This window comes from Ranitomeya variabilis, chromosome 1 (assembly GCF_051348905.1).
Source record: "Ranitomeya variabilis isolate aRanVar5 chromosome 1, aRanVar5.hap1, whole genome shotgun sequence".
NCBI classification, from domain to species: domain Eukaryota; kingdom Metazoa; phylum Chordata; class Amphibia; order Anura; family Dendrobatidae; genus Ranitomeya; species Ranitomeya variabilis.
Window position 1 is genome coordinate 460,792,097 of NC_135232.1, and position 27,335 is coordinate 460,819,431.

General features: G+C 44.8%; 1 pseudogene; it reads left to right on the forward strand.

The window, feature by feature from the left end:
- The first annotated feature begins 4,749 nt into the window (after positions 1–4,749).
- LOC143784263 (polymerase delta-interacting protein 3-like) lies at positions 4,750–27,022 on the forward strand (annotated as a pseudogene).
- The last annotated feature ends 313 nt before the right edge of the window (positions 27,023–27,335 follow it).

Sequence of the window (27,335 nt, forward strand, 5' to 3'; positions counted from 1 at the left end):
TAGAACAACTACCCGCGCTCCCCCAGATCCTAGTTTAAAAGCTCCTCCATCAGTCTTACCATATTTTTCCCCAAGAACAGCTGCACTCTCCCCATTGAGGCGCAGCCCGTCCCCACCGTAGAGCCTGTAGCCAACAGAGAATTTAGCCCAGTTCTCAAGGAACCCTTCCTTCCTGCACCAATTTTTAAGCCACTTATTAATTTCCCTAAGCTCCCGCTGTCTAGCTAGTGACCCTTGTGGCACTGGCAGTATTTCTGAAAACACCACCTTAGAGGTCCTGGCCTTCAGCTTCTCTCTTTGTTCCCTAAAATCATTGTTAAGGACCTTCCACCTTCCTCTAAGTCTGAGCCCCACCCAGCAATCTGTCTATCCGATCCGTATTATGTCAAACCTGAGCACACGACAGACAACACACTGTTCGGCATTCACGGTCTCGGCGGCAGATGGCCCTGTCTGTCCACCTTATTATAGAGTATTCTACCACCAACATCTGTCTGGCCTTTGCTGCACTCCTATTTCCCTCCTTCCTACAGCGGTTGTTTTCCTGGTTGCTAAGAGCAACGTCCTGTTGTAGTGATCCCAGTCCCATATTTACTAGGTTGTGTCAGATCAGGACTGGGCTCCCTGGCACTTTTGCCCTTACTCCTACCCCTTCTTGTAACATTTACCCAGTTGCTTACTTCCCTTTCATGATCTTCCCCACATCCACCCTCCTCCATATCACTGGCCCCAGCCAGCACAAGCTCAGTAAGCTCTAAACTCCTCTCAAAGTTTGGAATGCTCCTGAGTGTTGCCAGCTGCACATTTAGATCCATTATCTGGGCTTCAAAACATGTAACTCTCTTGCATCAGGGGCAGACATATTCACCCTCAAACAGCTGTTCAAGGCATGCATACATCTCACAAGATGCACACCTGGTGGCATTTTCCATGCTGCACATATTCAATGGGGATAACTGTACAGATAAAAGCAGAAAAAATAAACAATTGAAGCTACTAAGGAAAACGCCAAACTATTTATTGTGTTAAACTATGAAATTGTGTTTAACTATGGACTTATCTGGAGCCTCAGCCTTAGCAGCCCTCACTCTGCTCAGTTTCACTCTCTTAGAGTGTCTAGAGATTGTAGTCCATACAGCAGCACAGCACAGGTTTCCCTGCTGGAAAGTTCTAGAGCAAACACTTACCTCACAGATGTCTGATCACATGCCCCAATTACAGCCTTCCCCCTTTTATTTTTTTTTCTTTAAACAAGCTCTAACCCTCCCCCAGACAGACAACAGAGGTAATTCCCCAACAATACCACAGCTACACAGTTATCACAGCTATGAAATTGTGTTTAATTATGGACTTATCCTCAGCCTCAGACTTAACACTTTGTACTTAATACTTTATAACACCAGCTTGAAAAATTATTTTAAAATCAGAAATGTTGGCCTACTGAAATGTATGATCAGCAAATTAATTCAATACTTCATTGGGGCTCCTTTTGCATCAATTACTGCATCAATGCAGCGTGGCATGAAGGCGATCAGCCTGAGGCACTGCTGAGGTGTTATGGAAGCCCAGGTTGCTTTGATAGCAGCCTTCAGTTTGTTTGCATTGTTGGGCCTGGTGTCTCTCATCTTTATTTTGACAATAATCCATAGATTTTCTATGAGGTTAAGGTCAGGCAAGTTTGCTGAACAATCAAACACAGTGATACTGTTGTTTTTAAACCAGTTATTGGTATTTTTGACAGACTGGACAAGTGGCAAGTCCTGCTGGAGAATGAAATTTCCATCTCCATAAAGCTTGTCGGCAGAGGGAAGCATGAAGTGCTCTAAAATTTCCTGGTAGACGGTTGCGCTGACTTTGGTCTTGATAAAACACAATAAACCTACACCAGCAGATGACATGGCTCCAAAAACCATTGCTGAAGCAGCTTGTATTGTATGCCTATCCACTCCTCATCCAGACTATGAGACCTTGAATTCCAAATGAAATGCAACATTTACTTTAATCTGAAAACCACACCTTGGAACACTGAGCAACAGTCCAGTTCTTTTCTCATTGGCACAGGAAAAATGCTTCTGGCTTTGTATATCGGTCATGAATGGCTTGACACAAGGAATGCGACATTTGTAGTCCATGTCCTGGATACATCTGTGTGTGGTGGCTCTTGAAGCAATGACTACAGCAGCATTCCACTCTTTGTGAATCTCCCCCAAATTTTTGAATTGCGTTTTCTTAACAATCCCTTCAAGGCTGGGGTTATCCCGGTTGCTTGTGCACCTATTTCTACCACACTTTTTCCTTCAACTCATCTTTCCATCAATATGCTTGGATACAGAACTCTGTGAAAAGCCAGCTTCTTTAGCAATGACTGTTTGTGGCTTACCCTCCTTAGAGTGTGTCAATGATTGCCTTCTGGACATCTGTCAAATTAGCAGTTTTCCCCATGATAGTGAAGCCTACTGAAACAGACAAAGGGACTTTTTTAAGTGCTTAAGAAACCTTTCCAGGCGTTTTTTGATAATTATTCTAATTTACTGAGATAATGACTTTTGGGTTTTGATTAGCTGTAAGTCATAATCATCAATATTAACAGTAATAAACAATTGAAATAGTTCACTCTGTTTGTAATGACACTATATAATATATGTGTTTCAATTTCTGCATTGAAGAACTGAAATAAATTAACTTTTTGATGATATTCAAATTTTGTAAGAAGCACCTGTATCAAAAAATTGGTGTCACAGACCAATAAACTGGCATCAATTTCCACAAAGTAGAAATAGTAAGATAGGCATCTGACCCACCTTCCACTACAGGCAGCCCACCAGATGGAGACCCAACTTAGAGTCTTCACATTTCAAAACATGATTGTCTCACACCACTAAAGTGGCATCAATTTCCACAGACTAGAAACAGTATGCTAGGCCTCTGACAAACCTTCCACTACTACCTTCCCAATTCCACCTGATGGCATTGATATTAACCTCGAGATACTCCTGCGCCATCCTCTCCAGTCATTCACAATGTGTCAGACTTGTACTTTGTTCAACTGGTACACGGGCTTGTCTAAAAAATTTGTGAAATGACTCACAGATATTGCTTATGCTACTTACAATTCTGCTAATGTTTTCGCAGTGACTGCTTGACGTTCATGGTGTTAGACGTCTAGAACTGCGATGCACACTGTGTGCTTCACTGTTGTCTTGGGAAAAATACAAACTCTCTTAAGATTGTTTACAAGCGAGGTTTGGTACTCCAGCATGCACACATCCCTTTCCAGGGGAGAAACATCTCTCAAAATTTACTCTTGTGAAATCAAAAGAAGAACAGAGCTGAGATGCTGGCTAAACAGTTCAATATCAAAGCATCAGGACAAGGAAGATGTTATAAATAGTGATGAGCGAGCATTAAGATGATCAAGCACTTTGTAATACCCGTGTACTCGACCAGAACAATGAGCCCAATGTAAGTCTAGGGGAAACCTGAGCATTTTTACTGCAATAAACCCCCGGGGGTCCTATTAAGGTCTAAAATCGTCTGACAATGATGGAAACAGTGCTCAAATGACATGAGAATATCATGGAGAATGCCCCTGGAAGCATTTCTGACTCCTAGGTCACAGCTTTGAGCAATGTTATCAGAGTCTTATGCCATTTTTACGGGCACACCCAAAAACAAGACCTAAATGGATTTTCATTTGAAATATGTTAATGAACATCCTTTCCAGGGTAATGAATTTTATATAAGGAAAAATAATTAACCCAAAACAAAAATTTTCCTCCACCACTTGGGCTATGTTCCCACACAGCGCTTTTGATGCGTTTTTCAACTTTAGCATTGCTTTCAACCAATACAAATGGATTCACTAGGAAATGTCATTGTAACATTGAACAACCTCAGCTGGCCATGTGTTGTGTGACACATCATCAGACACATCTTGTTTCATTTATGAAGGAGGGACTCTTAAAGTCACAGAGCCTATTTTATATGGGCATCTGTCGGCATTAATATTCTTAAAGGGCCATTATTAAAGAGTGTGACTCCTATACTGTTATTTCCTATGCAGTGAGTGGCTGGGCTGCCAAAAATTAGGACGCACCCCAATACCTCTTTCACGAGATGTTCAGGAGGGCCTCCTAAAAAAATATTCCCATTATAAGAAAGTGGGTCTCCCATAGGGTTTGCCTATGCATTGAATGCAAGGCCTGCCCTGCCCAAACATACAGACACCCCAATAAGCCTTGGAGCCCACGTACTGGATGGCCACAGAAAAACCAAGTTCACATTATTCATTTGGTACTCCTATACTGTTTGCTTTTGCATTGAATGCAAGGCCTGCCTTGCCCCAAAGTTACAGGCACCCCAATAAGCCTTTGAGCTCACGTTCTTCCATACTGTTTGCCTATGCATTGAATGCAAGGCCTGCCCTGCACCAAAGTTACATGCACCCCAATAAGCCTTAGAACTAAAGTACTGGATGGCCACATGAAAAAAAGTTCCCATTATTATTTTTTTTTACTACCATAAAGTTTGCCCATTAGGGGAATGCAAGGCCAGGCCCAAATTTGCACGCACCTCAATCCCCCTTGGAAGAAATGTGGAGGATGGCTGACAAACATTTCCTCTTGGGGAGTACACATCAACATAGTATGTAAACTTTTTTTTTTTTAACGAGCATCATAAACACCCTGGAAAACAGTAATGTGGTTTCCTACAGTTGCTGCTGGGAAGGTGCAGGCTTTTAGCAAAAATATGGTGGACAAGTCATTGGATGAAGTGATCAGGAAAAGGGTCATGGTGACGGCAGGAATGGGAACGTACAGAATTAATAACAGCGGTGGCTATGGGAGGTATGAGATCCAGGATACAGCCTACAATGATTAGTCATTTATCCACCCACCACCAATTACCAGAATGCATTTCATGCCTGTCAGAAGATCAGTGTAACAGATGCGCCTCTGAAGCTCTGCATAAAAGATGCGCGTAAGAAATATGTTGCCAAAGACGCATGTGTCCATATAAAGGGCAAGTGCAACATGCTCGTAAGATGCTGAATTATGCAAAGCAGATCAGTGTTGGAGGAAAGCCAAACAAACTGATGGATGCTCGTGAAAAACTAAGTTTAAAGAGGAGTGCACCAGCCGTAACTATCGACACACCTGTAGCACAAGGTTCTTCATATTCACCATACATATTACCAAAAATATCTGTTGTGAATTCTGCTCTTGGGTTCCCTCCGGTGGTTGTTGGTAGTAATGCAGTTGTCCCTGGGTTGCAATCCTGGGCAGGTATCCCTGCTGATTGCAGCTCTGACTGGGATATTTAGGTCTGCAGGATTCATTAGCCCTTGCCAGTTGTCCATTGTTCCTGGAGGTTTTGCATCTCTGTCTGGTTCCTCCTGCCCTGCTTCCATATCAGCAAAGATAAGTGTCTGGTTTTGTTTCTACAGCACACATGCTGTGTGCTTTACAATTTAGTACTATTCAATGTTTTTTCTTGTCCAGCTTAGACTGTGTTTGGTTATTTCAGTCAAGTTGGATTCTCAGGAGATGCAGATATACATTTCATGTCTTTAGTTAGATGGTGGAATTTTTGTATTATCTGCTGTGGATATTTTTAGGGTTTTAATACTGACCGCTTAGTATTCTGTCCTATCCTTTCCTATTTAGCTAGTGTGGCCTCTTTTGATAAATCCTGATTTCTGCCTGCGTGTGTCTTTCCTCTAATTCTCACAGTCAATATTTGTTGGGGGCTGCCTATCCTTTGGGGTTCTGCTCTGAGGCAAGATAGAATTCCCTTTTCCATCTATAGGGGTATTTAGTCCTCCGGCTGTGTCGAGGTGTCTAGGATGTGTTAGGCACACCCCACGGCTACTTCTAGTTGCGGTGACAGTTTAGGGTTTGCGGTCAGTACAGGTTCCACCTACTCCTGAGAAAGTCTCATGCGGCTCCAAGGTCACCGGATCATAACAAATATCCAAATGTCACAGCCAATAAATGTTTGTTCCAGTGTAGCGAACACTATTAAATGAATGCCAATAAACGTAGTTAACCACAAACCTGGGAAATAACTGATTTCCTCTTTACAAGATATGGACGATTATGGAATTAATGACGACTTGGAACTTTACCACAACCCCACCAAGAAGATGAAGATCACAGCTGCAAACAATGTGCAAAAGGCCATGATTGTCTGGAATTTCATTTTCTCTTGGACAAACTTTACCTCTTGCTAAAGTGTTACAGAATTATAAGGTAAGGAAGAACCAGAATGGGGTACCTTTCTCACACCGGCTCCAGAACTGCCAGGTCTGTCACCCATGTTGCAGGGGAGAAGACTAATTCCAGGACGATCCCTTGCATGTGACTGTAGTAGGCGGGGCTGAGATAATAACGCTGCATGCGGGAAAGAGACCAGGACCCGGGCGGGAAAGCTAAAGGTACCGTCACACTCAGCAACTTTGCAACGAGAACGACAATTATCCGTGACGTTGCAGCATGCGGATAGCGATCTCGTTGTGTTTGACATGCAGCAGCAATCTGGATCCCGCTGTGATATCGCTGGTCGGAGCTAGAAGTCCAGAACTTTATTTCGTCATCAGGTCGGCGTGTATCGTCATGTTTGACATCAAAAGCAACGATGTCAGCAATGTCTTACATGGAGCTAACAACCAGCGAGAACGATAAGTGAGGCGCTGTTACATCACTGGATCGCTCCTGCATCGTTCTGGAGCTGCTGTGTTTGACGTCTCTACAGCAACCTAAACAGCGACGCTCCAGCGATCGGCTCGTTGTCTATATCACTGCATCGCTGAGTGTGACTGTACCTTAAGTGGTGAGTCAGGTGCTGTGTCTATTGTGAGGGCAGAGCGATCCATTTGCACAGACCAACTTGACAGTACCCCTGCATACAGGTCCACTGCTGGTGGATGACTAACCAGCAATCCCCCGCTATCCTCCAGCCTGGAGGAGTCTCAGACTTGACGCCGGAGACTGCACTGGGTGTGCGACACCGGAATACAAAGGCATCTAGGCCCGTGCTCTGCTACCCAGGATTCGTGTACACTGCGAAACAAAGTCTTGTTCCAGCAGATTCACACATTGGACTCAGTACCGTGCCAGACACATGATGGCATGGGAAAGTTACTCTCTCCTCAAAGACTACGTCGAGACATCACACGCTGCTGTTGTCGGTGCCACCATTGGATCCCCATCCATCACAGACTTCATCGAGATACCACGTGCCACTGTTGTCGGTGCCAACGTTGGAACCCTGATATGCCGCACACAAGAAGACCACAGTTTGATAAGTTTCACATCTTTAACCCCTTAAGCCCCGAGGGTGGTTTGCACGTTAATGACCGGGCCAATTTTTACAATTCTGACCACTGTCCCTTTATGAGGTTATAACTCTGGAACGCTTCAACGGATCTTGTCGATTCTGACACTGTTTTCTTGTGAGATATTGTACTTCATGTTAGTGGTAAAATTTATTCGATATAACTTGTGTTTATTTGTGAAAAAAACGAAAATTTGGCAAAAATTTTGAAAATTTCACAATTTTCCAACTTTGAATTTTTATGCCCTTAAATCACAGAGATACGTCACGCAAAATACTTAATAAGTAACATTTCCCACATGTCTACTTTACATCAGCACAATTTTGGAACCAAATTTTTTTTTGTTAGGGAGTTATAAGGGTTAAAAGTTGACCAGCAATTTCTCATTTTTACAACACCATTTTTTTTAGGGACCACATCTCATTTGAAGTCATTTTGAGGGGTCTATATGATAGAAAATACCCAAATGTGACACCATTCTAAAAACTGCACCCCCCAAGGTGCTCAAAACCACATTGAAGAAGTTTATTAACCCTTCAGGTGTTTCACAGGAATTTTTGGAATGTTTAAATAAAAATGAACATTTAACTTTTTTCACACAAAATTTAATTCAGCTCCAATTTGTTTTATTTTACCAAGGGTAACAGGAGAAAATGGACCCCGAAAGGTACAATTTGTCCTGAGTACGCCGATACCACATGTGTGGGGGTAAACCACTTTTTGGGCACATGACAGAGCTCGGAAGCGAAGGAGCGCCATTTGACTTTTCAATGCAAAATTGACTGGAATTGAGATGGGACGCCATGTTGCATTTGGAGAGCCCCTGATGTGCCTAAACATTGAAACCCCCCAAAAGTGACACTATTTTGGAAAGTAGACCCCTTAAGGAACTTATCTAGATGTGTGGTGAGCACTTTGACCCACCAAGTGCTTCACAGAAGATTATAATGCAGAGCCGTAAAAATAAAAAATCATATTTTTTCACAAAAATGATTTTTTCGCCCCCGATTTTTTATTTTCCCAAGGGTAAGAGAAGAAATTGGACCGCAAATGTTGTTGTGCAATTTGTCCTGAGTACGCTGATACCCCAAATGTGGGTGTAAACCATTGTTTGGGTGCATGGCAGAGCTCGGAAGGGAAGGAGCGCCATTTGACTTTTCAATGCAAAATTGACTGGAATTGAGATGGGATGCCATGTTGCGTTTGGAGAGCCCCTAATGTGCCTAAACACTGAAACCCCCCACAAGTGACACCATTTTGGAAAGTAGACCCCCTAAGGAACTTATCTTGATGTGTTTTGAGAGCTTTGAACCCCCAAGTGTTTCACTACAGTTTATAACGCAGAGCCGTGAAACTAAAAATTCTTTTTTTTTTCAGAAAAATGATTTTTTAGCCCTCAGTTTTGTATTTTCACAAGGGTAACAGGATAAATTGGACCCAAAAGCTGTTGTCCAATTTGTCCTGAGTACGCTGATACCCCATATGTGGGAGGGAACCACTGTTTGGGCGCATGGCAGAGCTCGGAAGGGAAGGAGCGCCATTTGGAATGCAGACTTAGATGGATTGGTCTGCAGGCGTCACGTTGCATTTGCGGAGCCCCTGATGTACCCAAACAGTACAACCCCCCCACAAGTGACCCCATATTGGAAACTAGACTGTTATGATCCCAAGTGGCGGAGGATCACAAATAGATCAGCAAGTGATTAAACTAAGGACGAGCTCTAGGGAGATGGTAACTGGACTGATCGCAAATCTGAACCTATCCAAAACAACTAGAGGTAGCCGGTGAACGTGCCTAAAAAATTCTTAGACGTCTCGAGCCAGCCTGAGGAACTAGCTACCCCTAAAGAGAAAGAAAGACCTCGCTTGCCTCCAGAGAAATAATCCCCAAAGATATAGAAGCCCCCAACAAATATTAACGGTGAAGTAAGAAGAAGGCACATACATAGGGATGAAATCAGATTCAGCAAAAGAGGCCCACTAGTACTAGAAAGCAGAAAATAGAGCAGGGGTCTATGCGATCAATAAAAAACCCTTACAAAATATCCATCCTGAGATTTCAAGAACCCACACACCAACTAACGGTGTGTGGGGAGAAACTCAGCCCACTAGAGCAACCAGCAAGCGAGGGAATTACATTTTAGCAAGCTGGAACAGAAAACATGATAAACACTGCTGATCAAAAAATGAGCAAACAAAACTTAGCTTATCCTGGATGGACTGGGAGCAAGGTAGTCAGAAGGAATCTGAGTAGCACTGATTACATCGACAGCCGGCCACAAGTGGAAGTAAAACAGAGCTATATAGGAACCTCCCAGAGGATAACGAACCAGCTGATAGCCAGAGACCAGCAGGATAACAAACAAAGCCACCAGGGGGAGCCCAAAGCAAAAGTCACATTATACCACCAGTGACCACAAGAGGGAGCCCGAAAACAGAGTTCACAACAGTACCCCCCATTAAGGAGGGGTCACCGAACCCTCATGAAAACCCCCAGGGCGATCAGGATGAGCCACATGGAAGGCACGAACCAAATCGGCCGCATGAACATCAGAGGCGACAACCCAAGAATTATCCTCCTGACCATAGCCCTTCCACTTGACCAAATACTGGAGCCTCCGTCTAGAAACACGAGAATCCAAGATCTTCTCCACCACGTATTCCAATTCTCCCTCAACCAGCACCGGGGCAGGAGGCTCAACCGGAGGAACCAAAGGTACCACATACCTCCGCAACAACGAGCGATGGAACACATTATGAATAGCAAATGATGCCGGGAGGTCCAGACGGAATGACACAGGGCCAAGGACTTCCAGAATCTTATAAGGACCGATAAACCGAGGCTTGAACTTAGGAGAGGAGACCTTCATAGGAACGAAGCGAGAAGACAACCACACCAAATCCCCAACGCGAAGTCGGGGACCCACACAGCGACGGCGGTTGGCAAAGAGCTGAGCCTTCTCTTGTGACAACTTCAAATTGTCCACCACATGATTCCAAATCTGATGCAACCTAGCCACCACAACATCCACTCCAGGACAGTCAGAAGGCTCCACCTGACCCAAGGAAAAACGAGGATGAAACCCCGAATTACAAAAAAAAGGAGAAACTAAAGTAGCAGAACTAGCCCGATTATTAAGGGCAAACTCGGCCAACGGTAAAAAAGTAACCCAGTCGTCCTGGTCAGCAGAAACAAAACATCTTAAATAAGTCTCCAAGGTCTGATTAGTTCGCTCGGTTTGGCCATTCGTCTGAGGATGGAAGGCCGACGAAAAAGACAATTCAATGCCCAACTTAGCACAAAAGGTCCGCCAAAATCTAGACACAAACTGGGATCCTCAGTCAGAAACAATGTTCTCAGGAATCCCGTGCAAACGAACCACATTTTGAAAAAACAGTGGAACCAACTCGGAGGAGGAAGGCAACTTAGGCAAGGGCACCAAATGGACCATCTTAGAAAAATGATCACACACCACGCAGATGACAGACATTCTCTGAGAGACAGGGAGATCTGAAATAAAATCCATGGAAATGTGCGTCCAAGGCCTCTTCGGGACAGGCAAAGGTAACAGCAAACCACTGGCACGAGAACAGCAAGGCTTCGCCCGAGCACAAATTCCACAAGACTGCACAAAGGAACGCACATCCCGTGACAAGGAAGGCCACCAAAAAGACCTGGCCACCAAGTCTCTGGTACCAAATATTCCAGGATGGCCCGCCAACACCGAAGAATGAACCTCGGAGATGACTCTGTTGGTCCATCTATCCGGGACAAACAGTCTCTCCGGTGGACAGCGGTCAGGTCTATCCGCCTGAAACTCTTGCAGCACACGTCGCAAATCTGGGGAGATGGCAGACAAAATCACCCCTTCTCTAAGGATACCAGCCGGCTCTGAATCTCCAGGAGAGTCAGGCACAAAACTCCTAGAAAGAGCATCAGCTTTCACATTCTTCGAACCCGGCAGGTACGAGACCATGAAATCAAAACGAGAGAAAAACAATGACCAACGAGCCTGTCTGGGATTCAGCCGCTTGGCCGACTCGAGATAAATCAAATTCTTGTGGTCAGTCAAGACCACCACACGATGTTTAGCTCCCTCGAGCCGATGTCGCCACTCCTCAAATGCCCACTTCATAGCCAACAGCTCCCGATTACCAACATCATAATTCCGCTCGGCAGGCGAAAACTTTCTTGAAAAGAAAGCACATGGCTTCATCACAGAGCCATCGGGGCTTCTCTGCGACAAAACAGCCCCTGCTCCAATCTCGGAAGCATCAACCTCCACCTGGAAGGGAAGTGAGACATCTGGCTGACATAAGACCGGAGCCGAAGAAAACCGACGCTTCAGCTCCCGAAAGGCCTCCACAGCCGCAGAAGACCAATTAGTCACATCAGAACCCTTCTTGGTCAAATCCGTCAAAGGCTTAACAACGCCAGAAAAATTAGCTATGAAGCGACGGTAAAAATTAGCAAAACCCAAGAACTTCTGAAGACTCTTAACAGATGTAGGCTGCGTCCAGTCATGAATAGCCTGAACCTTGACTGGGTCCATCTCAATAGTAGAAGGAGAAAAAATGAAACCCAAAAAAGAAATCTTCTGGACTCCAAAAAGACATTTTGAGCCCTTCACAAATAAAGCATTGTCACGTAGGACCTGAAAGACCATCCTGACCTGCTTAACATGAGACTCCCAATCATCCGAAAAAAACAGAATATCATCCAGATACACAATCATAAACTTATCCAGATATTCACGGAAGATGTCATGCATAAAGGACTGAAAGACTGAAGGAGCATTAGAAAGTCCAAAAGGCATCACCAAGTACTCAAAATGGCCTTCCGGCGTATTAAATGCAGTTTTCCATTCATCACCCTGTTTTATACGCACAAGGTTATACGCACCACGAAGATCTATCTTGGTGAACCAACTAGACCCCCTAATGCGAGCAAACAAATCAGTTAACAATGGCAAAGGATACTGAAATTTGACCGTGATTTTATTCAAAAGGCGATAATCAATACAGGGTCTCAGGGAACCATCCTTTTTAGCCACAAAAAAGAATCCTGCACCAAGAGGGGATGAGGACGGGCGAATATGTCCCTTCTCTAAAGACTCCTTTATATAACTCCGCATGGCAGCATGCTCCGGCACAGATAAATTGAAAAGTTGTCCCTTAGGAAACTTACTACCAGGAATCAAATTTATAGCACAATCACAGTCCCTATGAGGAGGTAGAGAATTGAGTTTGGGCTCCTCAAATACATCCTGGTAGTTTGACAAAAACGTAGGGACTTCAGAAGGAGTGGACGAAGCAATTGACACCACAGGAGCGTCACCATGAATTCCCTGACAACCCCAACTTGACACCGACATAGCTTTCCAATCCAGAACTGGATTATGAGTCTGCAACCATGGTAGACCCAACACGACGACATCATGCAAATTATGCAGTACAAGAAAGCGAATCACCTCCCGATGAACAGGAGTCATGCACATGGTCACTTGTGTCCAGTACTGAGGTCTATTCGTAGCCAATGGTGTAGAATCAATTCCCCTTAGTGGAATAGGGAATTTTAAAGGCTCCAAATCAAAACCACAGCGCCTGGCAAATGACCAATCCATCAGACTCAGGGCGGCACCTGAATCTACAAAAGCATTAACCGGGTAAGATGACAGGGAACAAATCAGGGTAACAGACAAAATTAACTTAGGCTGTAAAGTACCAATGGTGACAGATTTATCAACCTTTTTTTTGCGCTTAGAGCATGCTGAGATAACATGAGCTGAGTCACCACAGTAAAAGCACAACCCATTTTGCCGTCTATAATTTTGCCGTTCACTTCTGGTCAGAATTCTGTCACATTGCATAGATTCAGGTGTCTGTTCAAAAGACACCGCCAAATGGTGCACAGGTTTGCGCTCCCGCAAACGCCGATCAATCTGAATGGCCAGAGTCATTGACTCATTCAGACCTGCAGGCGTAGGGAACCCCACCATGACATTCTTAATGGCTTCAGAAAGACCTTCTCTGAAATTTGCAGCCAGGGCACACTCATTCCACTGAATAAGCACCGACCATTTTCGAAATTTCTGGCAGTACACCTCTGCTTCATCTTGCCCCTGCGAGAGGGAGAATAACGCTTTTTCAGCCTGGTTCTCAAGATTAGGTTCCTCATAGAGCAATCCAAGGGCTAGAAAAAACGCATCTACACTAAGCAATGCAGGATCCCCTGGTGCCAATGCGAAGGCCCAATCTTGGGGGTCACCACGCAAAAAGGAAATGATAATCTTAACTTGCTGAATGGCATCACCAGAGGAACGAGGTTTCAAAGAAAGAAACAACTTACAATTGTTCCTAAAACTCAGGAACCTAGATCTATCTCCAGAAAACAACTCCGGAATAGGTATTCTAGGCTCTGACATAGGACTGTGAACAACAAAATCCTGAATACTTTGAACCCTAGCAGCAAGATGATCCAGACTGGAAGCCAAGCTCTGGACATCCATGTCAGCAGCTGAACTCAGAGCCACACCAAGATTAAGAGGAGGAGAGAAGCAGCCACAGCAGCTAGACACACGGCAACAAAAAAAAAAAAAAAAATTTCTTAAGGCTTCTTTTCTCCTGCTTCTGCCATGCAATTAACACTTTACGGCCGGCTGTACTGTTATGATCCCAAGTGGCGGAGGATCACAAATAGATCAGCAAGTGATTAAACTAAGGACGAGCTCTAGGGAGATGGTAACTGGACTGATCGCAAATCTGAACCTATCCAAAACAACTAGAGGTAGCCGATGAACGTGCCTAAAAAATTCTTAGACGTCTCGAGCCAGCCTGAGGAACTAGCTACCCCTAAAGAGAAAGAAAGACCTCGCTTGCCTCCAGAGAAATAATCCCCAAAGATATAGAAGCCCCCAACAAATATTAACGGTGAAGTAAGAAGAAGGCACATACATAGGGATGAAATCAGATTCAGCAAAAGAGGCCCACTAGTACTAGAAAGCAGAAAATAGAGCAGGGGTCTATGCGATCAATAAAAAACCCTTACAAAATATCCATCCTGAGATTTCAAGAACCCACACACCAACTAACGGTGTGTGGGGAGAAACTCAGCCCACTAGAGCAACCAGCAAGCGAGGGAATTACATTTTAGCAAGCTGGAACAGAAAACATGATAAACACTGCTGATCAAAAAATGAGCAAACAAAACTTAGCTTATCCTGGATGGACTGGGAGCAAGGTAGTCAGAAGGAATCTGAGTAGCACTGATTACATCGACAGCCGGCCACAAGTGGAAGTAAAACAGAGCTATATAGGAACCTCCCAGAGGATAACGAACCAGCTGATATCCAGAGACCAGCAGGATAACAAACAAAGCCACCAGGGGGAGCCCAAAGCAAAAGTCACACCATACCACCAGTGACCACAAGAGGGAGCCCGAAAACAGAGTTCACAACACTAGACCTCCTGAGGAACTTATCTAGATGTGTTTTGAGAGCTTTGAACCCCCAAGTGTTTCACTGCAGTTTATAACGCAGAGCCGTGAAACTAAAAATTCTTTTTTTTTTCAGAAAAATGATTTTTTAGCCCCCAGTTTTATATTTTCACAAGGGTAACAGGATAAATTGGACCCCAAAACTTGTTGTCCAATTTGTCCTGAGTACGCTGATACCCCATATATGGGGGGGAACCACTGTTTGGGCGCATGGCAGAGCTCGGAAGGGAAGGAGCGCCATTTGGAATGCAGACTTAGATGGATTGGTCTGCAGGCGTCATGTTGCATTTGCAGAGCCCCTGATGTACCCAAACAGTATAAACCCCCCATAAGTGACCCCATATTGGAAACTAGACCTCCCAAGGATCTTATCTAGATGTGTTGTGAGAACTTTGAACCCCCAAGGGTTTCACTACAGTTTACAACGCAGTGCCGTGAAAATACAAAATCCTTTTTTTCCCACAAAAATGATTTTTAGCCCCACAAATTTTTATTTTCCCAGAGATAACAAGAGAACATGGACCACAAAAGTTGTTGTACAATTTGTCCCGAGTACGCCGATACCACATATGTGGGGGTAAACCACTTTTTGGGCACATGACAGAGCTCGGAAGCGAAGGAGCGCCATTTGACTTTTCAATGCAAAATTGACTGGAATTGAGATGGGATGCCATGTTGCGTTTGGAGAGCCCCTGATGTCCCTAAACATTGAAACCCCCCAAAAGTGACACCATTTTGGAAAGTAGACCCCTTAAGGAACTTATCTAGATGTGTGGTGAGCACTTTGACCCGCCAAGTGCTTCACAGAAGTTTATAATGCAGAGCCGTAAAAATAAAAAATCATATTTTTTCACAAAAATGATCTTTTCGCCCCCAATTTTTTATTTTCCCAAGGGTAAGAGAAGAAATTGGACCCTAAATGTTGTTGTGAAATTTGTCCTGAGTACGCTGATACCCCATATGTGGGTGTAAACCATTGTTTGGGTGCATGGCAGAGCTCGGAAGGGAAGGAGCACCATTTGACTTTTCAATGCAAAATTGACTGGAATTGAGATGGGACGCCATGTTGCGTTTGGAGAGCCCCTAATGTGCCTAAACATTGAAACCCCACACAAGTGACACCATTTTGGAAAGCAGACCCCTTAAGGAACTTATCTAGATGTGTGGTGAGCACTTTGACCCACCAAGTGCTTCACAGAAGTTTATAATGCAGAGTAGGGTTGAGCGACTTTTATTTTTATAGGATCGGGTCGGGTTTCACGAAACCCGACTTTCTCAAAAGTCGGGTCGAGTGAAATCGGCCGATCCTATAAAAAAGTCGGGGTCGGGGTCAGCCGAAACGCGAAACACAATGCAGTGCAGTGGGATACTATGGTTCCCAGGGTCTGAAGGAGAGGAAACTCTCCTTCAGGCCCTGGGATCCATATTTACGTGTAAAATAAAGAATTAAAATAAAAAAATTTGATATACTCACCCTCTGGCGCGCCCTGGTAGTAACTGGCATCTTCCGTTCCTAAAAATGGCGCTTGAAAGACCTTTTGAATGCTTCACGGCTTGGGATTGGTCGCGGCGGCCCACGTGACCGCTAAGCGACCAATCACAAGCCGGTGACGTTATTCTCAGGTCCTGTTCTGGTTCTCAGGTACATGAGAATTAGGTCACGGCTTGTGATTGGTCGCTGAGCGGTCATGTGGGCCGCCGCGACCAATCACAAAGCCGTGACGTCATCGGAAGGTCCTTCACGCGTTCATTCTTAAGAAGGAAGGCTGCCAGAAAGAAGCAGGGCACGTACGAGGGTGAGTATATACCTAATAGGAATATACTCACCCTCGGCTTCTTTCCGGCAGCCTTCCTTCTTAAGAATGAACGCGTGAAGGACCTTCCGATGACGTCACGGCTTTGTGATTGGTCGCGGCGGCCCACGTGACCGCTCAGCGACCAATCACAAGCCGTGACCTAATTCTCATGTACCTGAGAACCAGAACAGGACCTGAGAATAACGTCACCGGCTTGTGATTGGTCGCTCAGCGGTCACGTGGGCCGCCGCGACCAATCACAAGTTGTGAAGCATTCGAAAGGTCTTTCAAGCGCCATTTTTAGGAACGGAAGATGTCGGTTACCAGCGGCGATGTCCAGGCTGCGTCGGAGTGGTGAGCATATCAATATTTTTTATTTTAATTCCTTATTTTACACTTAAATGTGGATTCTGATACCGATTTCCGATATCGCAAACATATCGGAACTCGGTATCGGAATCCCGATACCAGATTCAGAAGATCGCCGACCTCATGGCCGACCCCACACAGGGGTCGGGTTTCATAAAATCCGACTTTGCCAAAAGTCGGCGACTTCTGAAAATGGTCGACCCATTTCGCTCAACCCTAATGCAGAGCCGTAAAAATACAAAATCATATTTTTTCACAAAAATGATCTTTTCGCCCCTAATTTTTTATTTTCCCAAGGGTAAGAGAAGAAATTAGACCACAATAGTTGTTGTGCAATTTGTCCTGAGTACAACGATACCGCATATGTGGGGGTAAACCACTGTTTGGGCGCATAGCAGAGCTCGGAAGGGAAGGTGTTGTGGATTCTGTTTGTGGGCTCCCTCTGGTGGTTACTGCTGGCACTGGGTGACTTTGGTGGGTTGCGGCCTTTGGTTTCCACCTGTCCATCAGAGGCTGGGTGTTTCCTATTTTACCTGGCCTTTCTGTCATTCCCTTGCCGGCTATCAATGTATTCAGATGTGCTCTGTTTGGTTCCTGCCTACCTGCTCCCAGATCTTTCAGGATAAGCTAAGTGCTGATTTTCAGTTGTTTGGTTTTTTTTGTCCAGCTTGCTTATTATGTCTCTATGCTAGCTGGTAGCTCTAGTGGACTGAGGTTCTCCCCATGTGCCATGAGTTGGCACATGGGTTCTTGTAATCTCAGGATGGTTTTTTTGATTAGGGTTTTTTGCTGACCGCTCAGTCCCCTTTTGTATCGTTCTGCTTTCTAGTTTACAGCGGGCCTCAGTTTGCTAAAGCTATATATATCATCTCTATGTGTGTGCCTTCCTCTCATTTCACCGTCAATACATGTGGGGGGCAACTATATCTTTTTGGGGTTCATTCCTCTGGAGGCAAGTGAGGTCTTTATTTTCTCTGCAGTACTAGTTAGCTCTTAGGCTGGTGCGTGGCGTCTAGAACCAACGTAGGCACGCTCCCTGGCTATCTCTAGTTGCGTTTGTCAGGCGTAGGGCAGCGGTCAGCCCAGGTTCCATCACCCTAGAGCTCGTCCGTTATTTATTGGTACCTTGCTTGTCCTGTGCTATCCCTAGCCATTGGGGATTCATGACAGTATAGCCGGCCCACAAAGTGTTAATTGTTTGGGCTGAAGCAGGAGAAAAAGAAGTGTTTAAGGGAAATTTTTTTTTTTTTTTCCCTTCAGAGTTTTGCTGCCTAGCCCTTAATTGCTGTCTAGCTGCTTCTTACCTCCTCTTATCCCTTGAATGGCTCTGATCTTAGCTGTTTAACATGGATGTCCAGAGTTTGGCTTCCAGCCTGAGTAATCTCGCGGCAAAAGTTCAAAACATACAGGATTTTGTTGTTCACACTCCCATGTCTGAACCTAGAATTCCTATTCCAGAGTTCTTTTCTGGAGATAGATCTACCTTCCTGAATTTCAGGAACAATTGTAAATTGTTTCTTTCTTTAAAATCTCGCTCCTCTGGAGACCCTGCTCAACAGGTCAAGATTGTAATATCTTTCCTGCGGGGCGACCCTCAGAATTGGGCATTTGTATTGGCACCAGGGGATCCTGCATTGCTCAGTGTGGATGCGTTTTTTCTGGCATTGGGATTGCTCTATGAGGAACCTAACCTGGAGATTCAGGCTGAAAAGGCTTTATTAGCCCTCTCTCAGGGGCATGATGAAGCGGAAATATATTGTCAAAAATTTCGGAAATGGTCGGTGCTTACTCAGTGGAATGAGTGCGCCCTGGCTGCAAACTTCAGAAATGGTCTTTCTGAGGCCATTAAGGATATTATGGTGGGGTTTCCTACGCCTACAGGTCTGAATGAGTCTATGGCTATGGCCATTCAGATTGATCGGCGTTTACGGGAGCGCAAACCCGTGCACCAGTTGGCGGTGTCTTCTGAACAGGCACCTGAGACTATGCAATGTGATAGAATTCAGTCCAGAAGTGAACGGCAAAATTATAGGCGGAAAAATGGATTGTGTTTTTATTGTGGTGATTCAGCTCATGTTATATCAGCATGCTCTAAACGCACAAAAAGGGTTGATAAATCTTTTGCCATTGGTACTCTGCAGCCTAAGTTCATTTTGTCTGCGACTCTGATTTTTTCACTGTCTTCCATTTCCGTTGATGCCTATGTGGATTCGGGCGCTGCCCTGAGTCTTATGGATTGGTCATTTGCTAAACGCTGCGGTTTTAGTCTGGAGCCTCTGGAAGTTCCTATTCCTCTGAAGGGAATTGACTCTACACCATTGGCTATGAATAAACCGCAGTATTGGACACAAGTGACCATGCGCATGACTCCCGTTCATCAGAATGTGATTCGCTTCCTTGTACTGTATAATTTACATGATGTACTAGTGCTTGGTCTGCCATGGTTACAAACTCATAATCCTGTCCTGGACTGGAAAACAATGTCTGTGTTAAGCTGGGGATGTCAGGGGGTTCATAATGATGCACCTCCGATTTCAATCGCTTCATCTACTCCTTCTGAGATCCCTGCGTTTTTGTCTGATTATAGGGATGTTTTTGAGGAGCCTAAGCTCAATTCGCTCCCTCCTCATAGAGAGTGTGACTGTGCTATAGAATTGATTCCTGGCAGTAAGTTCCCTAAGGGTCGTTTATTTAATCTGTCACTGCCAGAGCATACTGCTATGCGGAATTATATTAAGGAGTCCTTGGAAAAGGGACATATTCGTCCATCTTCGTCCCCTCTGGGAGCAGGTTTTTTTTTCGTGGCAAAAAAAGATGGTTCCCTGAGGCCTTGTATAGATTATCGCCTTCTGAATAAGATTACAGTCAAATATCAGTATCCATTGCCATTATTAACTGATTTGTTTGCTTGCATTAAGGGGGCTAGGTGGTTCACTAAGATAGATCTTCGCGGTGCGTATAATTTGGTGCGGATAAAACAGGGTGATGAGTGGAAAACCGCATTTAATACGCCTGAGGGCCATTTTGAGTATTTGGTAATGTTTTTTGGACTCTCCAATGCTCCGTCAGTCTTTCAGTCCTTTATGCACAATATTTTCCGTGAATATCTGGATAAGTTTATGATTGTGTATTTGGATGATATTTTGGTGTTTTCTGATGACTGGGAGTCTCATGTTCTACAGGTCAGGAAGGTGTTTCAGGTTCTGCGGGCCAATTCTCTGTTTGTGAAGGGCTCAAAGTGTCTCTTCGGAGTCCAGAAGATTTCTTTTTTGGGGTACATTTTTTCTCCTTCTACTATTGAGATGGATCCCGTCAAGGTTCAGGCTATTTGTGACTGGACACAACCTACATCTGTTAAGAGCCTTCAGAAGTTCTTGGGGTTTGCTAATTTTTATCGTCGGTTCATTGCTAATTTTTCCAGTATTGTTAAACCTTTGACTGATTTGACTAAAAAGGGTGCTGATGTTGCTGATTGGTCTCCTGCGGCCGTGGAGGCCTTTCAGGAACTTAAGCGCCGGTTTTCTTCTGCTCCTGTGTTGTGTCAACCAGATGTTTCACTTCCTTTTCAGGTTGAGGTTGATGCTTCCGAGATTGGAGCGGGGGCGGTTTTGTCACAGAGAAGTTCTAATGGCTCGGTGATGAAGCCATGTGGATTCTTCTCTAGAAAATTCTCGCCCGCCGAGCGCAATTATGATGTGGGTAATCGGGAGCTTTTGGCCATGAAGTGGGCATTTGAGGAGTGGCGTCATTGGCTTGAGGGTGCTAAACATCGTGTGGTGGTCTTGACTGATCACAAGAATCTCATTTACCTTGAGTCTGCCAGGCGTTTGAATCCTAGACAGGCTCGTTGGTCGTTGTTTTTTTCTCGTTTCAATTTCGTGGTTTCATACCTGCCAGGTTCAAAGAATGTGAAGGCAGATGCTCTTTCCAGGAGTTTTGTGCCTGACTCTCCTGGAGACTCTGGGCCTACTGGTATCCTTAGGGATGGGGTAATATTGTCCGCCGTATCCCCAGACTTGCGACGTGCATTGCAGGAGTTTCAGGTGGATAAACCGGATCGTTGTCCACCAGAAAGACTGTTTGTTCCGGATGATTGGACCAGTAGAGTCATCTCCGAGGTCCATTCTTCTGTGTTGGCTGGTCATCCTGGAATATTTGGTACTAGAGACTTGGTGGCCAGGTCTTTTTGGTGGCCTTCCTTGTCTAGGGATGTGCGCACCTTTGTGCAGTCTTGTGAAGTGTGTGCTCGAGCTAAGCCTTGCTGTTCTCGGGCCAGTGGGTTGTTGTTATCCTTGCCCATCCCAAAGAGGCCTTGGACGCACATTTCCATGGATTTTATTTCTGATCTCCCGGTTTCACAGAAAATGTCCGTTATCTGGGTTGTGTGTGACCGCTTTTCTAAGATGGTTCATTTGGTGCCCTTGCCTAAGTTGCCCTCCTCCTCTGAGTTGGTCCCTTTATTTTTTCAGAACGTGGTTCGTTTGCATGGGATTCCGGAGAATATCGTTTCTGACAGGGGATCCCAGTTTGTGTCTAGATTTTGGCGGACGTTTTGTGCCAAGATGGGCATTGATTTGTCTTTCTCGTCTGCATTCCATCCTCAGACGAATGGCCAGACGGAGCGAACTAATCAGACCTTGGAAACTTATTTGAGGTGTTTTGTTTCTGCTGATCAAGATGACTGGGTTGCTTTTTTGCCACTGGCCGAATTTGCTCTTAATAATCGGGCTAGTTCTGCCACGTTGGTCTCTCCTTTTTTTTGTAATTCGGGGTTTCATCCTCGTTTTTCCTCTGGTCAGGTGGAGTCTTCGGATTGTCCTGGAGTGGACGTGGTGGTGGACAGGCTGCATCAGATTTGGAATCAGGTGGTGGACAATTTGAAGTTATCTCAGGAGAAGACTCAGCAGTTTGCTAATCGCCGTCGCCGCGTGGGTCCCCGACTTCTTGTTGGGGATTTGGTGTGGTTGTCTTCTCGTTTTGTCCCTATGAAGGTCTCTTCTCCTAAGTTCAAGCCTCGGTTCATCGGTCCTTATAGGATCTCGGAGATTCTTAACCCTGTATCTTTTCGTTTGGATCTCTCAGCATCGTTTGCTATTCATAATGTGTTCCATCGGTCGTTGTTGCGGAGGTATGAGGTGCCCGTTGTTCCTTCGGTTGAGCCTCCTGCTCCGGTGCTGGTGGAGGGAGAATTGGAGTATGTTGTTGAGAAGATCTTGGATTCTCGTGTTTCCAGACGCAAACTCCAGTATTTGGTTAAGTGGAAGGGTTATGGTCAGGAGGATAATTCCTGGGTGGTCGCCTCCGATGTTCATGCGACTGATTTGGTCCGCGCCTTCCATAGAGCTCACCCTGATCGCCCTGGGGGTTCTCGTGAGGGTTCGGTGACCCCTCCTCAAGGGGGGGGTACTGTTGTGGATTCTGTTTGTGGGCTCCCTCTGGTGGTTACTGCTGGTACTGGGTGACTTTGGTGGGTTGCGGCCTTTGGTTTCCACCTGTCCATCAGAGGCTGGGTGTTTCCTATTTTACCTGGCCTTTCTGTCATTCCCTTGCCGGCTATCAATGTATTCAGATGTGCTCTGTTTGGTTCCTGCCTACCTGCTCCCAGATCTTTCAGGATAAGCTAAGTGCTGATTTTCAGTTGTTTGTTTTTTTTTGTCCAGCTTGCTTATTATGTCTCTATGCTAGCTGGTAGCTCTAGTGGACTGAGGTTCTCCCCATGTGCCATGAGTTGGCACATGGGTTCTTGTAATCTCAGGATGGTTTTTTTGATTAGGGTTTTTTGCTGACCGCTCAGTCCCCTTTTGTATCGTTCTGCTTTCTAGTTTACAGCGGGCCTCAGTTTGCTAAAGCTATATATATCATCTCTATGTGTGTGCCTTCCTCTCATTTCACCGTCAATACATGTGGGGGGCAACTATATCTTTTTGGGGTTCATTCCTCTGGAGGCAAGTGAGGTCTTTATTTTCTCTGCAGTACTAGTTAGCTCTTAGGCTGGTGCGTGGCGTCTAGAACCAACGTAGGCACGCTCCCTGGCTATCTCTAGTTGCGTTTGTCAGGCGTAGGGCAGCGGTCAGCCCAGGTTCCATCACCCTAGAGCTCGTCCGTTATTTATTGGTACCTTGCTTGTCCTGTGCTATCCCTAGCCATTGGGGATTCATGACAGGAAGGAGCGCCATTTGACTTTTCAATGCAAAATTGACTGGAATTGAGATGGGACACCATGTCGCGTTTGGAGAGCCCCTGATGTGCCTAAACATTAAAACCCCAACAAGTGACACCATTTTGGAAAGTAGACCCCCTAAGGAACTTATCTTGATGTGTTTTGAGAGCTTTGAACCCCCAAGTGTTTCACTACAGTTTATAACGCAGAGCCGTGAAACTAAAAATTCTTTTTTTTTTCAGAAAAATGATTTTTTAGCCCCCAGTTTTGTATTCTCACAAGGGTAACAGGATAAATTGGACCCTAAAAGTTGTTGTCCAATTTGTCCTGAGTACGCTGATACCCCATATGTGGGGGGGAACCACTGTTTGGGCGCACGGCAGAGCTCGAAAGGGAAGGAGCGCCATTTGGAATGCAGACTTAGATGGATTGGTCTGCAGGCGTCACGTTGCATTTGCAGAGCCCCTGATGTACCCAAACAGTACAACCCCCCCACAAGTGACCCCATATTGGAAACTAGACCTCCCGAGGAACTTATCTAGATGTGTTTTGAGAGCTTTGAACCCCCAAGTGTTTCACTACAGTTTATAACGCAGAGCCGTGAAACTAAAAATTCTTTTTTTTTTTCAGAAAAATGATATTTTAGCCCCCAGTTTTGTATTTTCACAAGGGTAACAGGATAAATTGGACCCTAAAAGTTGTTGTCCCATTTGTTCTGAGTACGCTGATACCCCAAATATGGGGGGGAACCACTGTTTGGGCGCATGGCAGAGCTCGGAAGGGAAGGAGCGCCATTTGGAATGCAGACTTAGATGGATTGGTCTGCAGGCATCATGTTGCATTTGCAGAGCCCCTGATGTACCCAAACAGTATAAACCCCCATATGTGACCCCATATTGGAAACTAGACCTCCCAAGGAACTTATCTAGATGTGTTGTGAGAACTTTGAACCCCCAGTTTACAACGCAGTGCCGTGAAAATAAAAAAATCCTTTTTTTCCCACAAAAATGATATTTAGACCCCCAAATTTTTATTTTCCCAGAGATAACAAGAGAACTTGGACCACAAAAGTTGTTGTCCAATTTGTCCCGAGTACGCTGATGCTCCATATGTTGAGGTAAACCCCTGTTTGGGCGCACGGGAGAGCTTGGAAGGGAAGGAGCACTGTTTTACTTTTTCAACGCAGAATTGTCTGGAATTGAGATCGGATGCCATGTCGCGTTTGGAGAGCCCCTGATGTGCCTGAACAGTGGAAACTCCCCAATTCTACCTGAAACTAATCCAAACACACCCCTAACCCTAATCCCAACTGTAACCCTAACCACACCCCTAACCCAGACACACCCCTAATTCTAATTCCAACCCTAATCCCAACCGTAAATGTAATCCAAACCCTAACCCTAACTTTAGCCCCAACCCTAACCCTAACTTTATCCCCAACCCTAACTTTAGCCCCAACCCTATCCCTAACTTTAGCCCCAACCCTAACTTTAGCTCCAACCCTAGCCCCAACCCTAACCCTAACCCTAGCCCTAACCCTAACCCTAACCCTAACCCTAGCCCTAACCCTAGCCCTAACCCTAGCCCTAGCCCTAACCTTAGCCCTAACCTTAGCCCTAACCCTAGCCCTAACCCTAGCCCTAACCCTAACCCTAGCCCTAATGGGAAAATGGAAATAAATACATTTTTTTAATTTTATTATTTTTCCCTAACTAAGGGGGTGATGAAGGGGGGTTTGATTTACTTTTATAGCGTTTTTTATATCGGATTTTTATGATTGGCAGCTGTCACACACTAAAAGACGCTTTTTCTAGCAAAAAAGTTTTTGCGTCTCCACATTTTGAGACCTATAATTTTTCCGTATTTTGGTCCACAGAGTCATGTGAGGTCTTGTTTTTTGCGAGACGAGTTGACGTTTTTATTGTTAACATTTTCGGACATGTGACAATTTTTGATCACTTTTTATTCCGATTTTTGTGAGACAGAATGACCAAAAACCAGCTATTCATGAATTTATTTTGGAGGAGGCGTTTATACCGTTCCACGTTTGGTAAAATTGATAAAGCAGTTTTATTCGTCGGGTCAGTACGATTACAGAGATATCTCATTTATATCATTTTTTTATGTTTTGGCGCTTTTATACGATAAAAGCTATTTTATAGAAAAAATAATTATTTTGGCATCGCTTTATTCTGAGGACTATAACTTTTTTATTTTTTTGGTTATGATGCTATATGGCAGCTCATTTTTTGCGGGACAAGATGTCGTTTTCAGCGGTACCATGGTTATTTATATCCGTCTTTTTGATCGCGTGTTATTTCACTTTTTGTTCAGCGGTATGATAATAAAGCGTTGTTTTTTGGCTCGTTTTTTTTTTTTTCTTACGGTGTTCACTGAAGGGGTTAACTAGTGGCACAGTTTTATAGGTTGGGTCGTTACGGATGCGGCGATACTAAATATGTGTACTTTTATTGTTTTTTTGTTTTTTTTAGATAAAGAAATGTATTCATGGGAATAATATTTATTTTTTTTCTTCTTTATTTAGGAATTTTGTTTTTTATTTTTCTTTACACACGTGGAAATTTTTTTTTAAACTGGGACAGGGGGGGACATCACAGATCGCCAATCTGATAGTTTGCATAGCACTCTATCAGATCGGCGATCTCACTCACATCGCCGCAGGCTTACCAGCGCCTGCACGGCACCCAGAACTCCCTGCAGGACCCGGATGCAGCCCCGCGGCCATTTTGGATCCGGGGCCTGCAGGGAGGAGACGCTCGGTACAAGGTGAGTACATTCCCTTGTACCGATCGTCTCAGGGAAGCCCGCGGGGAGCCCACTCCCTGCGCGATGCTTCCCTGTACCGCCGGTACACCGCGATCATGTTTGGGGGGTGCCGTGACCACTCCTGGCACATTGTGCCGGATGTCAGCTGTGATAGGCAGCTGACACCCGGCCGCGATCGGCCGCGCTCCCCCCGTGAGCGCGGCCGATCGCTATGACGTACTATCCCGTCACTGGGAATTAAGTCCCAGGTCACCTTGACGGGATAGTACGTCATGGTATTAAGGGGTTAATTACTGAACTATCATTCGTCGCTGTCCTAACCTGCCACTCTCCCAGTTCTGTCCCATTCCCTATCACTACCCTGCAACCTATTATTCCCTGCGTGGTTTGCACTTATTGTTAAATAAAACCTTCACTCTTGATCTGCCTGCTGTCCGTGATGACATGCGGCATTTCTGCGATTTCTACAGAATGATGCATAAACAGCTCCCATGTCTACTCAGCAAGACACTTCGCCAATCGGCACCTTTATTGCATGCAAAGTCTCTATCCAATGTGTCACGGACACTTGTTACAAAGGAGGCCAGTTCATCAGTAGGGCCCACTCATAAAGAGTCTGTCTTTAGCTCTTTAGAAGGCACAAAAATGACCATTAATAATTTGCATCCAAGAGTCACAGAGGAAGATGTCATGGATTCGTGGACCTTTTCTGTGTATGCGGTGCCTTGAAGCACACCTGATTGTTGAGTTCCGGAGTTGCAGAGGTTGTGTTTGTAATAAAGGAAGATGCAGTTGGTGCCTACAAAAAATACAACAACAGATAACTAGATGGACAACAAATGAAATACAATCTTCTTTTGAATGGTAGTGTGATATCAGACCAGCCAATACTTCTAAGATTAAGTGACACCCCATCAAAGAACGAAGGTTAATGTTGAAGATTCACAAACTCCTTCTCCTCCAGTGTTGCTTAAAATCCTCCAGCTGAAGTTGATCCTGATGCTATCTTAAAAGCACTCTTCAAATCCTCAGGATCATCAGCAATGATCCAACCACCTGCATTTAAGATTAAGCTCTGATGACACCAAAACAACTTGGAGACTGTAATAACAAAGATTCACAATTCACATATGGGCCCTAAAAATTCTTTTTAGTTTTTGATTAATGCTGGTGATGAGCACCAGCAGGCAGTTGATGTTTCAAGGAGTCTTTCATCAGACATTGGACAATTTATCCTGTTCACAGCATTGTAGTGCAGTTCACCTTTGTTGTGGAGCAACTGCGTTTTTGCATCAAGAATTTCGGTTTTCCCCTTGGACAGGCCAGATATTTTAAACTGTGGGTTTCCCACACACGGATAACATATAAGTTCGCTCCAAATTCAGCCATTTG